General features: G+C 42.0%; 1 protein-coding gene across 2 annotated transcripts in view; it reads right to left on the bottom strand.

Moving 5' to 3' along the window:
- The window catches only part of CA10 (carbonic anhydrase 10), a 491,421-nt gene that overhangs the window by 284,254 nt on the left and 188,878 nt on the right, over window positions 1-18,289 (bottom strand). The window lies entirely within an intron of this gene.

Here is an 18,289-nt window from a genome sequence, read left to right as displayed (position 1 = left end):
GAGCAGTGGGGAGCCAGTTACTAATTTCATGTCATGGAAGATCAGAGACTGTATCTTCAGCCTTTTCCTGCCCAACCCCCCACCCCCAGCTCTGTATTTCCACTGAGGCTCTGGATCCATCTCTACGTGGCCTTGAGATTACATGGTCATCATTCACTCATCCACCCGCAGCGTCCATCAACACTACAGTGAGCTCCTGGCGCATGTTCAGCCCTGGGTTAGGCTGAATTTAGAGGAAGGGAGTTACGTACAAGAACAATTATCACACTGTGGTGGTGGGTGGCTGCAGGATGAGGCAAGTGGGTTATAAATCTCTAGGTGAGGGCACTGAACCCTGAAGCAACGGAAGTGGAGTTCGGGAGTGATTCCTAGAGAAGATGAACCTAACAACCAAGTCACGACCCTCCCAGATGCATCTGTCCTCTCAGGAACTCAAGTTTAATTCAGCCTTTAATTTACGGTAGCCATCATTCCTTCTCATGTCACAGATGGAGAAAATTGAGGCAAGAGAGGAGTATGGTAAATACTGGCCAAAGATAGTCTATAAGAGACCCATAATTCAGGAGAAGAAGTGGGCTGGATGGCACGTCTAGTACCACCGAAATCCAAAACTCTACGAACCTTTTATTTGTTACAGGCCATTGTTGGGCAGAAGTGGGAGGAAAGCCAAAAACAAGTTCCTCAGATTCTTAGAAGCCTGTTTCAACACCAAAATAAGTGAGGTTCCTTGTGAAATAAGGAAAATATCTAATTTGGCTTAACCCATTCAATGAGCATATCTGCTGGTTCCATTCCCTTTAGTTTAAAGAGCTTGAACTGGTTTTCCAGCTGTAACTGATTTTCAAAATGGCAGCCATGGCCAGAGTAAGAGGGGTAAAAGAGAAGAAGGTGGAGTAGAAAGAAGAACCTGTATGTGTGTTCCTTGGCACTTTCATTTCCCCTTATTATTTAAGTTCTATTATCGCTGCAAGTCACTTAACATCTTTAGAAAGTACCATGCCCTAGCCAAATTATAATATTTAAGGAAGCTCTTGAATTAAACATGTATTTAAAAAATATATAAACAGAAGTCTTCTCTAAACTATTTTTAAATCACCAAAAATCCTATATTTATTCCTCAACCATTTCCAGTTTATTATGAAAATAAAGCCTCCCTCAGTGCCTGCTCCCACCTATCTTTGTCAGCGATGCACATCAACGTGGAAGCCGTGGGGATTCCAGGGATATAGCCATGGCACTGCCACAGATCAGTTGTGTGACTTTAGATAAGGCATTTAGCCCTTGGGCTTTGGTTGGTCTCTACAGTCTGTGTGGTAGGCTGAATAATGGCCCTCCTTCAAAGATGTCCACATCCTAATATGTTACCTTCCATAGGCAATGGTGCTGTGCAGAAATGATTAAGTTAAGGGTACTGAGATGATTATCCTTGATTGTCTGGGTGGGCCCAATGTAATCAAAAGGATCTTTTTTAAGAGAGAGGGGCAGGAGGGTCAAAGATTTAGAGAAAAGCTCTAGGGATGGAAAGAGAGTCAGAGAGGAAAGAAGATACTGGCATGGAAGGTGGAGGAAGAGGACAGGAGCTAAGGTGACTTCCAAAAGCTGGAACTGATGAAGCAACAGATTCTTCCCCTAGAGCCTCCAGAAGGAACCACCGGCATGCTGACCCTGGTTTTAACCCCATAAGACTCATTTGGGGCTCCCTCATCCCCTGAACTGTAAGATGATAAATTTGTGATGTGTTAAGTCTCTAAGTTGTGATTACTTATTACAGCCACAGTAGGAAATGAATACAGCCCCCTTCTATTTTTAACACTCTGTGAGACCAGAGCCTCTTGGACAGTCGGGCCACCTATGATGTGTGGGGGGCTTCCCCTGGAAGGCAGCTGCACAATAAATGTAGTTACAGTTATAGCACACAGTGCATTTCATCTATTCCCATGAAAATCATTAACAAAAATAATTCCAACCCTATAAATGGACTGCGAGACTGCTAATAGATGGCAGCATGTGTGGGCAGGTGCTGCTGTGCCTTCCTAACACACCTCCCACCCCAAAAGCGCCCCCACAAAAACACAAACAACAAAAACTTTATGCGAACATCTGCCTTTGCTTTTATTGGGCATGGCATTCTTTATGACAAACAGTTTCAGGGTTTTATATTCCCACTTCACTATCAAGGCCTAAGTGTCTGGTTCTAACCACCTGCTCAGACAATTGAGGAATGGCTTGGAGGCTGGGAGGCTGGGAGGCTGGGAGGAGCTCGCCCCTGCTCCGCTCCTGAAGGGGTACCTGCGTTTGCTCCCCACTGGACCGCTCACTTGAAGTCAGCCATGGATTCATTGTCTTTCAGAAACAGAAGCCACCTTAGAGATCATCTGGCCTAAACACATTCATGAAACAAGGACTAAACAGCAGAGGGTGACGTCCTCAACCCGAGGCCACGCAGCCAAGGGAGAGGCAGGGGGGAACAGAGTAAGGACCAATGCCTGGGTCTCAAGATTCCTGGTGCTTCTCCACCTCCCTCCCTTCCCAGCAGGCTCCATAGGAGGGCATATTGCTGTAGCCAGGGAGTTTCAGAGTTAATTGTTGCCATGGCCAACTGTAGACTTTGCTACCCTTTCTTTTTTGGTAAACCAAAAGTAACATCACTGCCCATTTGCTAGTTAAAATACATTTCAAGTGCCAAGGTTCAAATCAAACTGCTTTGAATGTCAACCATCCCAAATAAAATTAGGATTTTTAAAAAGCCATACAGGGGAGCGCTTGGGTGGCTCAGAAGTCTGTTAAGCATCCGACTTCAGCTCCGGTTATGATCTCATGGTTCATGAGTTCGAGCCCTGCATTGGGCTCTGTGCTATCAGCACAGAGCCCGCTTCAAATCCTCTGTCCCCCCCTCTCTCTCTGCTGCTCTTCCTCTCAAAAATAAATAAATGTTAAAAGCAAAAAAAAAGCCATATATCTATGACTGTGTTAGGAAAAAAAAAAGGCTTCAATCCAGGAAAGAGCGGATGAGCTTGGGTCTCATCTGCAGGGCCCCAAGGAAATCTAATGGGGATGACTGCTCATGAAGAGAGGCTCCAGGGGTTGTGTCCTGGGCCCAGCTGGACTGGGCCAGGTTCTACGGTCCAATGAAAGAAGCCAATGCTCTTAGAATCAGTGTTTGGTGTTGGGACAATAATGAAGGTGTCAAAACCAGTCCAGGGAACTCAGGTACCAAAAGGATCAACTCAAATGTCTGCAAATGTGGTGTAATCTAGGTTCTAGGGAAATGCATTAGGAGGAAGGCTCTGGAGACAGGAGGGCATGGAGATCCCATGCTTATTGGGGCATGGGAGTAAGCCTGCACACTTTACCTGAAGAACAAGGCTGGACATGTAAACTAAGGCTTCAAGAGTTAGAGTCAGAAACTCTCCCTCTGGATTTGTGCAGACCATTATCCCCAGCATTCTGACACTTAACCATCCTGCATGTTATTGATCCTTCAGGTTAATAAACACCCCATGTCACCCCTGGGAGCAGAATTGCATTGCAGGATACTATGGCACTGCTTCTACTTCCAAATTTAGAGAACCGCTACAGAATTCTTTTTCTCTTAGTTTCCATGACTGTCCCCGCGAATCAAATTTGCAGACTTTCCATCACATTTTAAAAGCATCAGTTATTATGACTTATTGGCTAATGCTGTGTCTTTTTCTAGCTTGACTGTACACCTTATTAAGAAAATAATGTAAATGTACATAAAAGAAAACTGAGTGAGAATCACTCTAACCAATTAATGGGCAAGTGGTCTGAAATTGAATGGCATCATCCGGGCCATCCTTTTCACACAATCTTCTAATTTACATATAAACTAGAACACACAACAGACCGGGATGTTTTTGCAAATTAATTTCTGCAGAGCCCAAACGATGGCACTTAACTGCTGCATCACGACCATGTGTTATTTTGCCAAAACATCTCCCCATGGCAATGCTGTATTGTTACCATAAACCACAAATCCCAAGCAGTCTCTTGGCTCAGGGTCCAGCGAGCTATGAAAGACTGGGATTTCAGCTGCTTAAAACATGAGCCTTGGAAAACCCAAAACAAAACCTATCAGCTGCTCGTTCAAAACCAGTGAACCAAAAAAGCCCCAGTTTAGTTTATTAACACATCATGGTAACTCCTATACAATAATGAAAAAGTTCTCACCAAAACAAGAAATAGATCAGGAGAGCAAGGAACCAGAGGAATCAAGTCTGATATTGAGAGTTAAAATTTGTCCTGGGACTTTTTTTTTTTTTAATCCTAGAAAGTTAGTCTTAGGCATCTCCTTCATTCATCTGTCCTATTTTTATTTTTCATCTTAGCAGAATTTGCAGAGACCATGCTGTCGCGGGCAGGGAGTTGGGCACTTGGAATTAATTTATGTGGCTTATGTGAATTTGCTAAATCCTATGGGAACAAGACAAACTCACTAAAAAAGTGTTTACTGACAGCCTATAACATGTCAGGCTTCAGGCTTGACAGTGACAAATATTTGCTGGGGACCTATTATAGGCCAGGCACTGTTAGCAGTTGTGGGTAGTTAGAGACTAACGGAAACAGCTCAAACAGCTCACACTCTTAGGGGTCTTCCAGTCTAGTGGGGAATATGGGAGATCTTGTTTATCTGTGTCATTAGCACTTCTGATGACCTCGCTATAGTGACAATTAAGATGGTAATGGATTACAAAATAAAGCATGGATAGGGAGATAACCTAGAATGGCCAGGGAAAAGTGGGTCTTAGGCAGAGAAGCGGCACTGGTGTTGACAGAGAAGAGCCTGATGTGTTCAAGGAACCCAGAGGAAGCCAGTTAACAAACCTGGTGAACCAGATGAGAAAAAGAAAAAAAAAAAAAAAAAGCTGGAGGAGAGGAGGCTGGCTGTCGAGACAAGGCACAGACGTTCCAGAGCTCTGCTGACCACAGTGAGGAGTTTGTATTTTACTCTAATGTATTAGAAAGCCACTGAGAGTTTTTAGGCCAGGGAGTACCGAGGTCTGATTGATGAATTAAAAGCATATATCTGCTGCCTTGGCTGGAATACAGCCACGTGTGAGCTTGATTATCCTTAGGGTAGTTTGAGTGGGGAAAGGATTGGTTCCCAAGCAACAGTTGGGTTTTTACGCGAATTTAATCCTACTGCTTTAGATAGGTTTAAATTCTGTCTCAAAGGCAGAACTAATTGAATGTTTTAAAAACTATTCTCTTCAACATATGTGCCAATAAAATAGCATTTTCCTGGGATCCAACTAGCACTTTAGAAGTCACCACTCGAAGCAAGGAATATTTTCATGAAGAGACTTGGCTAAGGCAATCTTTTCTTGCTTTCAAGCAATAAACTAAGGCCCCCAACTTTTCGGCCAAAAGAAAGCAAATGAAAGCTGGGAAAATGAATACTGGCATAAAACGTATCTTTGGCGAATTCAATCCTACAAATAAAGCCTTCTACTTCAATATAGCTGTCTCTATTTCAGTGTTATAAAGCATATGAATACATTTTAAATAAGAACTCCTATCTTTCCCTTGCTCTTTTCCTCACCAATGCTGATTTACTGTCCCTTTCCCTATTCTCAACTGTAATCTCCACTTTGAGCCATTATTAATAAGCATGTTTAAAATACCCACTGCTGCAGGCTTTTGGCCCCTTTCTGATTTCAGATTTATTTCATAGGAGGAATAGCATTTGAATAACTCTTTTGCTTCTGGATTCTTCTTCCTTTGCTGGGACTCTGATTCATACTACATAAAGAGAGGCTAACTAGGGCTTCCTATTTTCTCACTTGGGGACCTTTCAGGGGTTGTGAGTAACACATATACTTAACACATAATCATTAGGTTGTGCATTCATTTTCAAATTAATGAAATATCCCCAATGAGTCAGATTTTTAAAAAATGCGCCACTCCTAAGTATATCCCATATGGTGGGAAGATAGGCAAACTAAGAAATAATTATAATAAAACATGGTAAGTGTTGTAATTAAGGTGTGTCCATATTAAGGCTTAAGTGACCCTGACCTTGACCCTTTACTCAAGTGTTCAGATAAGCCTTCCTAATAGAGGGGATATTTGAGCTCAGCCGGCAAGTATGAATAGAGGCTACAAGCCACAGAAATCTTATAACTAGTTAAAAATCTAAAGTTTTTCCTCAAACAGAGAAACTTGACATTCCTAGCAATCAAGACAGACTATCACTGGAATCTAAATAACTATTATGCAAGGAGAGTTAAGCCACTGGGTCATCTAACTTGTCCAACTTGGGGGGGTGGTTAGTATTGCAGAGGAGAAAGATCACGAGCTGCCATATCCTCACCCTGGAACCTTGAGTCTGTGGCTAAATTTCTGTAGTCTTAGTTTCTCCATTTGTAAAATGGGGGTGATAGTTACCTCACAGAGGTGCTGGGAAGATTAAGTGAGAACATGTTTATCAAAGGTCTAGCATCATGTGTTTTTTATAAGTATTCAAAGAGTATTGGAGAAAGAGCTGGGTGAGGGGATGGGGGAGGATGGTCTGTGGCTACCGATACTAGACGCACCACTGCAGCATTCTGGAGATGGAAAAGGCAGAATGGGGGGTGGGGGAGAGGCAGCTTTCAGATGCCCACACAACCCACCCTGGATTCAGAACAGGGAGCCGTCTAGATCATAGGATTGGCCCCTTCCTGTCACACCCGGAATGCGCCATGTGCAATTATTACCCGAATCCAGAACTCTCCATGTCTGGATGAATGGGGGGACCAAGAAGTGATATGAATCATCCACAGTGGCTTTAACTCCAAAGAAAACCATTTTTATTTGGCTTTTGGAAGTTGCTGGATTAACTGTGTGCATTGCATCTTCATCTGCCCATTTGCACTTGGTTCCGGGGTGGGGACTGGCTTGCACTTCTGAAAACATATCCCTTGAGGGTGAGGAGAAAGGAAGGAAGAGGGAGTCCGCGTCTGCTGATCATGCACCATAATCTCTGTGCAGTGAGCCTGACGTATCTTATCTTGCTAATCCTCCCCACAACCCTGTGAGATACTTTTATCATTATTTTATAGATGTGAAAAGTTAAGACTTCAAGAGGTTATGTGACTTTCCAAGGTCACTTGGCTAGTAAGTAAAGTGCCTACAATTTGAGATCAGTTCCTTTCTTTAAAGCAGACAAACAACCAGACAAAAGCATGCATGTGTGACAGCATGTGAAGTGATACACAAGTGTGTAAAGCGAGGGGGTAATCATCTCCCTCTCCTTCCTTCCGGTGACACCCTTGAGGTAATCGGTGTGAACTCCTGGTCAGGCATCTTTCACTATGCTCACATAAACACCTCCAAATACATATCCCCGTATTCAGACAGGTTCTCTTTGTAAAAGTACTTTTTGTTTAGGGTAACAATATGCCATGAATGTCTTCCATGTCAGTCTTTCCTAGAGCTTCTTGTTCACATGTAAGGCAACAGAACTCTCATAGTTTGGACGCACCTCCCTTTTCTCAGGCTTTCCCTGAACATAAGACATTGAGGTTATTTCCATCTTATTTTACTATGCTTTTTGTATAGTTTTCGCACTAACACTTTCATTTCAGCAGGAAAGATCCCTAACGGTAGTATTGTCCAGTCACGGTAGGCACCTGCTTTAACAGATGCTGCCAGGTTCCTTTAAAGGATACCGGCTGTGTCTGTAAATATTTATGCTATCAGCCATGAGTATGTCCACTTCCCCATAATCTCCATAGCATGGGATGTTATTTATTTATTTACTTATGGACATCTAACAGGAAAAATGAAATCTCATTGATTTAATTTGCATTTCCTAACCATTGCTGATGTTGAGCATGTTATGCTCATTAGCTATGTGCATTTCTCTTCTGATCACATTCTCCAGGCATTTTCCTCTGGGTTATTTACATTTTTCATGTAAATTTTTGTTGTAATTTGAACTGTAGAAACACTTACTCTTTGTCATGTGCAGTAAATGTTTTCTCCAAGCTTATTACCTGGCTTTTAACCTCACTTGGAGTGTTGGGCTATTTAGGGATTTTTAAATTTTATATGGTTGGTTATATTGATCTATTTCTTTTTTTTTTAAATTTTTTTTCAACGTTTATTTATTTTTGGGACAGAGAGAGACAGAGCATGAACGGGGGAGGGGCAGAGAGAGAGGGAGACACAGAATCGGAAGCAGGCTCCAGGCTCTGAGCCATCAGCCCAGAGCCCGACGCGGGGCTCGAACTCACGGACCGCGAGATCGTAACCTGGCTGAAGTCGGACGCTTAACCGACTGCGCCACCCAGGCGCCCCTTGATCTATTTCTTTACAAGGTTTCTGAACTTCCTCTGTTACTTAAGGTTGTATCTCCAAATGCAGATCATATAAATATTTTCTATATGATTAAAAACAATTTTTATCATGGCACCTGGGTGGCTCAGTCGGTTAAGCATCTGACTTCGGCTCAGGTCGTGATCTCACGGCTTGTGAATTAAAGTTCCACATCAGGCTCTGTGCTGACAGCTCGGATCCTGGAGCCTGCTTCAGATTCTGTGTCTCCCTCTCTTTCTGCCACTCCCCCATTCACACTCACTCTCTCTCTCCCAAAAATAAGTAAACACTAAAAACAAAAATTTTATCGTTAAAATTTTCGACTTTTAAAATCTATCAGATATGAATCTGCATATGCTATGACAGTGGTCTAAGATTTTTCCCAGGTAGAAAGTAAATAATGCCAGCATTATTCATTAAATAAGTCCTCTTTCTCCACCAAAATGAATGTTACTTTGATTACATATTAGGTTTTGGTATAGATCACATTTGCCTCTCGACTTTTGAGACCGTTCCACATATTTGTCTATTTCTGTATCACTGCCATATTGTCTTGAGTATAGTAACATTTATGGTAATTTATAAGATCAGACTTTCTGATCCAAAAGCCTACTCTTGTTCCCTGCTACCTCTAGGGGACCATAAAATGCCTGAGCTCCAGGGAAACCAGCGAGGATTACTGACTCTAGATATGGAACACAGATCTAGTATTCTTGGGAACACCAGGTCATTACAGGTTATCTGACTCACCTTCTTATCTTCAGGTAGTTATGTATTTGAATCATACCTGATAGACAGGACAGTGCTTGTCCCTTTCCTCAAAAAGCCCTAGAAGTGCAAAAAGCATACTCAAACTCCAGAATTGACTCCTTGGAAGACAGGGCATTGAGATGGAAATAGCATAGCATTTAAGTCCAGTAGAACCAGGTCCTGGTTCTACTAATAACAGTCACATCTACTGAGTGCTTACCATGTGTTGAACACCACACTAGACATTTTCTATTCATCAGCTCACTTAATATTCTAGGAGGTAGATCTTGTTATTATCCTCTTTCTTACCGGTCTTATAGGTATCTGAGGCACAAAGACATTTAATTAAATTGCCCAAGATATAAACAAACAGCCCAACTTGACAGTGGAGAAGTGAGGATTCCAGACTCAGGTTGTCTGGCCTGCAACCTTGACTTTCATCCCTGTGTTACACTTTCTTCTAATGCTGGTGCACTGGCTTGAGCCAAACACATTTTCTCTTGAGCTTCAGACCTCTCATTTGTAAAATCAAGATCATAAAAAATATACACTTCACTAGATACGTGTGTCCATCTAAGTAAAAACTAAAATTAAAATCACACACACACACACACACACACACACACACACACACACAGAGCAAAGTCCATCACAGCCAGTCCATTTATGCACTGAGTCATGGATTATGCTACTGGTGGTAGACTGGAAAGAGGCTAGCTTTACATCAAATCATTCATAACTGTCATCCTCAGGGCTAGGTATTATTTATCGCATGTTATAAATGAGGAACTGAAGCTCACAGAACTGAGTCATTCAACGAGGACATTTAGCTAATACGCAGCTGAGATGGTGGTGACTCGAACCCAGGTCTGACTCCCACATCCCACATCCAGCACCGAGCTCAGTGGAACTCAACTGACACCATTATTTTCCCCTCAATATTTTGCTTTCTCAGAATTCATTGCTTTCTCTAGATGACTCATTCTTGAGAGCCCACAGGAAGGCATAAAACACAGTCTGGTTTATGTAGGCATTAAGCCCTGGGTGTCTGTCTTAGGGTTAAGATTTAAGCCTAACAATGGTGTTAAGCATTATCCGATCGTATTTCGGTGGACATTTTTCTTGCCCTGTATAATTACTGTTGCTTCAGATAAAATCTGAAATTAGTCTACTGAAGCTGGTAATTGAAACCACAAGGAGAAGAATGTCTCAATGCATGTCAATAATCCAGCCCATTAATTATTTCCACCTATTCAACTTGGAAGAAAATGACCAACCTGATGCCTCTGAAAAACCACATGACCTACTTGAAATTTATATAAGAGCTGCATCCTCTTGGCTCCAAGAAGTACAGATCTGTAATGCTGGAACCTGCTGGAGCATGAGGATTGAACACCAGGTAGAAAGTAGGCGATCTTCTTCAGCCTTTGGAAATTCTGAAAATGTCACTGATACAGGCAACAATTTCCTACAAATTCAAACATCTGGTGAAACACTGTTAAAATCCTGCCAAACAACTGGATATCTTGGAATATACCATCCTTTACCTATTTGAATGTGTAAACACCTCCTTTTCCCTCTCACTCCCTCTGTATATGCGCACAAATCCATCCCCTTATACAAATGTCAAAAGTAAGCAAACAACGAAAGCCCTGTGACCCAGATGTGTGGAGATCAGCTGAGCCTAGCCTTATAGCCCTCCCAGTGATGGGCAGCTTTTTACAACATCTCACTGGGTTCACATTTGTGTAATCCCACAGAAACATCCAGCTGTTCCAATCTGCCTGGAGTTTGGCATGTATTTAGGGCATTTATCACTTGCACAAATAACAGGTCTTTGTTATCTTCATGATACATCAGGAGACATAATCTTCATGCCAGCACTGAATCTTGGGTCCCAAACACAAAAGAATCAGTCACTAAACAGGGAACAAAGACACACAAACGGTCTGCTGGTCTTCTGATTTTGTGCTAGGGTGGAATGTCCAATATGTCTGCAACATATTTTCTATCGAGACGCTAGATTTAACTTCACTGATATAGTTACAGGACGGACACATTGAATTTCTCCTCGTAACTTCTCTATTTGCCTTGTGCATTAACATGCTTCCTCTTAGCAGGCAAAAAACCATGCAAGTATCTCACGGATTGTAGATCTCTGTCAAAATCTTATCAACAGTCAAATCTAGGTGAGTGCTTTGCTTTGAAATGCCCCTTATCCAACCTTGGTACTTCTAGCCTAATCCAGGTTCCCACTGCCACCTACCTTAGTCTCTATAATAATTCCTTAAATAAATTCCCCAGAGCCAGGGTCAGTTCCACATCACAAATGGCATGACAGCTGAGCACACAAGGAAAAACCAGGACTGGAAACTGTGCCGGACCTGAGGTCCACGACAGAATTTAGTACACAGCAAGGGTCAGGATTAGGTTTCTTTAGATTTGTGTTTCCTTGTGACCTTAGGGCTCTCGTTTGATGCCACCATTATGTCCCCAATGCTTGGCACAGAGTAGTCACTCAATAACTACTTATGAAATGGGTAGATACATAAATGTATGGATGGAAGAGAGAGCACAGGACCATGCTGTCTGCCTTGCATACCATTTCTCCCTTTTGCTTGTTGTATTAGTCTTTTAATACAAGTTGTGGAATGAATGGATACTCATCATTCTGTTTCATTTCTATACTCCCGACAACAGAGTGTGCTCATTCCTACTTCAGTCCTCCTTTCCCTCCACCTTCACTGAGATATGGCTGACAAATAAAAATCACATATATTTAGGTTTATGATGTGATTTTTTTAAGGTGTACAATGTGATGATTTTATATATATATGTGTGTGTGTGTGTGTGTGTGTGTGTGTGTGTGTGTGTATGTTGTAAAATGATTACAACCAAGTTAATTAACACATCCACAGTTATTTTTTGGGTGTGAGGTGAAAACAATTAAGATTTACTTTCCTAGAGGGCACCTGGATGACTCAGTCAGCTAAGCATCCAACTCTTGATTTTGGCTCAGGTCATGATCTTGTAGTTTGTGAGTTCAAGCCCTGCACTGGGCTCTGTGTTGACAGTATGGAGCCTGCTTGGGATACTCTCTCTCCCTTTCTCTCTGTCCCTCCTCTGCTTGCTCTCTCTCTCCCTCTTTCTCTCTCTTTCTCTCAAAAATAAATAAACTTAAAAAAATTACTTTCTTAGTAAATCTCAAGTACATAATATAGTTTATTAATAACCACCATGCTGTAAATTAGTTGTTCATCTCATAACTGAAATTATGTGTCGTGTGACTTATTTATTCCCATGTCCCCCCTCTCCAGTCCCTAGCAACCACCTGTCTACTCTCTAGTTCTAAGAGTTAGAATTTTTAGATTCCACATTTTAGTTCTTCTTTTCTCTCTTGACCTTCTCATAATCAAATCCTACACATTCTCTAATTCCTAATGTAAATCCCAATCCCTCCATTAAGTCATTCTCTACTATTCAAGGCCATCATTCTGGATTTCTGGCGAAGCCAGTCAGATGCCAGACCATTTCGTACTTAACTACGCATGGCTATACTGTTCACAGTTTTACAAATGCATTAATGTCATCTCCTAAGTCAAAGCAAGCGCTTTAAGATCAGGTACTCAAACAGAGCACAGCACCTGATTATAGGGTCCAAACCCATAAAAGATGATTCATGAAGTGACTGACCAAAATTAAATCTCTCTAAGGGGCTTTTAATGGAGAGGATTTGTATTTGAAAAGACACCAGCAGGGAAATAGATTTAGTGATATTTTGACACTCCTCGCCACCCAGTGCCCAAACATATGCCCAGCCGTAGGAAGCTCCTTGCAGTTCCAACTAACACACCCTGTCTGCAATGGCTTCATGCCTAGAATACCCTTTCCAATCGCCCATGCAGAGAGCACATTCTTATCTTTCAAGATGCAGGCTGCCTCTTCATCCACTCCTCCCTCTACTCTCTACTCTTCCTGCTGGAGTCACATGCCCTACCCCTGTGCAGCTTGGGCACTCCTCTGTTCCAGTCTTGCAATTTTGTACATGCCTGTCTCCCCAGTTACGATGGACATGATTAGAAAACCTTTGTCTCTAAATCACCATCACTAAACACAATGCCTGGGATATAGTAAATTCATAGGCAATACTGTTTGAATTTTTAAAAATTTTAAAAAGGAATAAAAAGCAGTCAAGACCTGATATATACAAGTGAAAGAGAAGGCAAAGGGTGAGGAGTGGGGTGATCTGTCATTTTACTGAGCATTCACTGCGTGATATAGCCTTGGTATTAGCCACTTACTCAGGATGTCTATTTCACGTCTGATCACTTTCCCCAGATGAAGTGGGAGATAAGGCCTGATGCCAGCAACACGGTCTTATTTATCCAGGTTGTGAAGTATGAATACCAGACATGGTGGGGATTTGATGGTATTGTGATCAAGGCAAACATCCAAAGTTGGCTTACCACACGGAATAAAGAAAAAAAGAATGATTCAAGATGTGAAATCAAAGGAAGAAAGTGGATGAGTGGCGAGATTTGCAGTGGGCAGTAGGAAGGAGAATAAAGGATTTCATGAGTCAGCCAATGAGGAGACAGAGATGCATTTTATTCATTTGTATGTCCATGAGCATGGTATGTTCTGAGCTTTCAAAAGTGTAGCCCTGGGGCCGATATTTGATCCATCCTTGTAACAATCATAAAAGGTGGATTGAAGGCTACATCAAATGATCAGATTGCAAAAAGAACTAGAACGTTACCACCATCGGAGACTCTGACATTGGTCAACATGGGTTTAGAACATTAAAGAATGCCTAACTCTGCTGGTACTTATGTTTCCATTTTGAAGGCATTTCTCATCTCCACAGGGTATTGTATAAAGATTCAATAATAAACGAATGCAGGAGTGCCTTGGAAACTGTTACACATTCTTCATTTCTTAATCATTCATGTTTGCCTTCCAGTGTGCCTACAAATGACCAGCACTCTCTTGGTCAGCTGGCTCTCTGAATTTCAGTACATTCTGGCTCTTCTGGCAGGATTACTCAGGTTCATGCACTAAACACAAGATCTAGATCTTTGCTGTAATGCTTGCTCAAACAGACAGCATGGATGTTCGCCTTTTGCTTTGTTATTGTTTCCTAAGGACAAAAGTGAGGTGCTTAACAAACTATACTCCAACTTTCAGCCTCCTCAGGAGATCCGTGACAGTGCACCAAAAGAAATCCATGCTGATCTAAGTAAAGCTTTCTTTTAGAGACTGATCCAGTTTAGAAGAGTCTCTCAAATCAATGGCTTGGGACATTCAAGTCCGACATCTTCTTTTTGAAACAGCAAAAAATCTGAAGTTTCCTCATTATAGTTGGTGGCTTCCTGGGCTTTACTAAGAATGTGAATTGCCCCAAGGAAACACCAGTTCATGGTGACAAGACATTAAAAGATCATTTGAATTTCAAAGTCCCCAGTGCCCAAGAGAGTCAGCAAGGACTGCTCAGAAATTTAATCAGCAGTGAACACATCCTTAAAAGTTTCCTCTGTGAGTGACCTGAACCCCAGCTCTGGGTTCATCATAAGGCTGCCCTCTCCTGCCTTTCCTGTCTCTGCCTATGCATGGGGAACTCAGAAAAATCAGCAGAGTTCTCACTTTTGCAACACTTGAAGGTTTATAAAGCATGTTCTCAAAACATGCAATTCTACTACTTCCTGGGGAGCAGTGCACAACTTCATCAGCGAGTTAGCAGTTCAACAAAAACCACTGTGCAAAAGTCTGGGTCACCAAATATAAGAATGCATACCCTCTTCTCTCAGCAGGAGGCACCCTTTTAAAATTTTCTGTGATCATGGGGCACCTGGGTGGCTCAGTTGGTTGAGCATCCTACTCTTGATTTCAGCTCAGGTCATGGTCCTAGGGTTTGGGGATCAAGCCCCACGATGGGCTCTGTGCTGAGTGTGGAGCCTGCTTAATGTTGTCTCTCTCTCCCTCTGCCCCACCCCTGCTCTCTCTCTCTCTCTCTCTCTCTCTCTCTCTTGCACATGTGTTCTCTTGGTAAAATAAAAATAAAAATAAAAATAAAAATAAAAGTAAAAATAAAAATAAAAATAAAAATAAAAATAAAAATAAAAATAAAATTGTCTATGATCTTCTAAGAAACAGGATGCTACACCCAAATCCAGAAGCAATGAGAGGTGATGGATTACTGGTCATTATAAATGTACACCAATGAAGTCTTAGAGTACTGATGAAGCATTAATGTCAGGGCATAGCAAGAAGCCATGAACACAGGAGGCACTGAGTTAATGCTGGTTCAGTGAGGAAATGGGGGGTAGAAAATGTTCAAAAAGAAAGGGAGACAGAAAGGGGAAGCTGGCTAAAGGGTCAATGGTCTTTACAGGATGCTATGCAGAGAATCGACTAATACCATGGTTGAATAATTAACCTTTATTCGGTGCTAACTCCAGTTTAGGCCCTGCTCTAAGTGTTTATATATGTATTAACTCACTTAATCCTCACAACAGCCATATCATGTGAATATAACCATTATCCCCATTAAATGGGTGAAGACAGTGAAGGAGAGGGAGCTTATGTCTCACGGATAGTAGTTGTCAACTTGGGATTCAAAGCCAAGACGTCTGGCTCCGGAACCTGCACCCCTTAAAAACCATGGCCACTTACTCACTTTGAGTTTTGATCTTTAAGGATACAAAACAATCAAGTGGGGAGCTTGTCAAAAGAGCTGATTAGGGAGCCCTAATACCAGAGATTCTGATTAAATAAATGTACTGTGGAGTCCAGAGATTTGTGTTATTAACAAGCATCCAAGGTTCTTCCTATGCTGGTTGCTCATAGACCATAATAATGGGAAAAATCAGCTGATAAAATTAACATATATTGGGAGAAAGTAGGTCTCCCTACCAGATTCACAAGGTCAGCCACGTGACCCAAACAGTGACAGATCTAAGGGGAAAAACCTGTCAACTGAAGGGTCAATAAGAAAGAATAAAACAGAGAAACACCCGCATTTTGCTTCCCGTCCTGCCATGAGAGAATGGCACAAAAAGTTGTTTCTTAGTGGGCAGGGGAGGGGGGGTAGGTAGTAATATTTCACCAACACTCACCTTCTTTTGTTCTAATTCTTTGTCCTCCAAGCAACCCTTGGAGAAACTTTCCCAAGTTCTAATCTCAAGAAACAAACAAAAAAAGAAGTTGTTTTAGCTGGTAGACAGAAATAGTTCTATTACTGAAAAGAGGGTGCTAATTTTCTCATTTTAAATTGTCATGATGGCTTATTTATCATCCTGTGCTATTTTTATTTATTTATTTATTTTTTAAATTTTTTTTTTCAACGTTTATTTATTTTTGGGACAGAGAGAGACAGAGCATGAACGGGGGAGGGGCAGAGAGAGAGGGAGACACAGAATCGGAAACAGGCTCCAGGCTCTGAGCCATCAGCCCAGAGCCCGACGCGGGGCTCGAACTCCCGGACCGCGAGATCGTGACCTGGCTGAAGTTGGACGCTTAACCGACTGCGCCACTCAGGCGCCCCCCTGTGCTATTTTTAAAAGTACCAGTCAGTTCCAACGGCCTGATCACCTGTGGATATACTGGGACTATCCTGTTTCTGCATTTGTGAATCTATGCACCAGACAAGACACCAGGCATGAGGTTTTGACCAGCACGTGGCTTCTGACATAGGCACTGCCAGCAACCAGACCATACCTCTTCATGGCTTGCCTCTGTAGCAGCTCCCCCTAACCTCCCCAGAACAATCCACACTCTTCTCTACTTCAGAAACCTAAACTGCATTTAAAAACCAAAAATGATTTGCACACAGAGATGTTCACCCGAGCATAGTTTATAATAATGAAACACTGAAAATAAACTCAATGTACAACAACAGGGGCACCTGGGTGGTTCAGTCAGTTAAGCGTCTGATTTCAGCCCAGGTCATGATCTCACAGTTCATGAGTTCAAGCCCCACATCAGGCTCCATGCTGACAGCTCGGAGCCTGGAGTCTGCTTCAGGTATGTGTCTCCCTCTCTCTCTCTCTACCCCTCCCCTGCTCATGCTCTGGCTCTCTCTCTCTCAAAAAGAAATAAACATTAAAAAATTTTTTTTAAGTAAAAAATAAAAAAAATGTGCAACAATAGGGGAATGGTTTAGTAAATTAGGTACATTCACATAAAGAATACTTGTGCAGTTATTAACATAAATTTTAACTACACCACAAATTTTTATATAGATTATTGTTTCGAATATATACAACGATGGGCACTGGAAGGGAAAAATAACAGAAACATGGCTAGAAGTTATCTCTGGATAGTGAAATTATTGGCTAATACTAATGTATACATAGGTGTGTTCATATGTGCCAAGCTTTCTATATGAAGGCATAGTACTTTCACAATTAAAAACAACAACAACAATAATAACAAAACAAAGACTGTTTACCTGGGCCAAAGTTTAACCTTCCAAAGAATTCTATTCTGTTAAACTGAGATTAATTTTCTCATCACCTCTGTTTTGAGAGCAGGAATAATAAAGAAAAACTGCCTCCCTGCCCCCACTTTCCAAATTTCTGGGCCAACTGGGATGATCTGGTCACACCGAGGAATAAAATGCAGGGGATACTTCCCCTCATAAGTAAAGAGAGAAATGGTGATCATACTTAGCAACCACCAAACAGGAGATGCAAGAAACCTCAATATATTGAGCAAGAATTCTTCCTTTTCATCTCTGCCCTTGGACAAGAGATATTAATGGGGATTTAGTTAATTGGCTGGTTTTCATTCTAATTGGCTAACGAATCTATTCCAATCTCGAGAAAAACCAAAGAAGAGGAAACAAATAACAGGAGGGGTTCAGCTGCCGATTGATGTTCAAAAGAGATAGCATTTCATGTGTCGGGAGGTCTGAGGTCCTGGGCTCAGAGCATTAGCTCCCTGGAGGGGGGGGGTGTGCTCCATCAAGGAAGGGGTGAGCGTCCCTACTGGGACACCCCCGGCCTTCCTGTCTCTTTAAAGACAAAATGAAACTGATGGCACCCGTTTGATTTTGTCATCTCACACTGAACTTAGCTGAAAGCAAAGGCAGGCTCACTCTGGGCTGGGAACAGAAGCTCTGAGAGAGCTGAATCTCTTATACCACGTGGGTACTAGCATCTTATGGAAGGTATGAGTTAAATCCATCTGAGCTGAGTTTGCTCTTTCTTTCCTCACA

This window comes from Felis catus, chromosome E1 (genome assembly GCF_018350175.1).
Source record: "Felis catus isolate Fca126 chromosome E1, F.catus_Fca126_mat1.0, whole genome shotgun sequence".
Classification (NCBI taxonomy): Eukaryota; Metazoa; Chordata; class Mammalia; order Carnivora; family Felidae; genus Felis; species Felis catus.
Note: the sequence above shows the minus strand (reverse complement) of the source record. Positions and strands in the feature narration are given on the sequence as shown.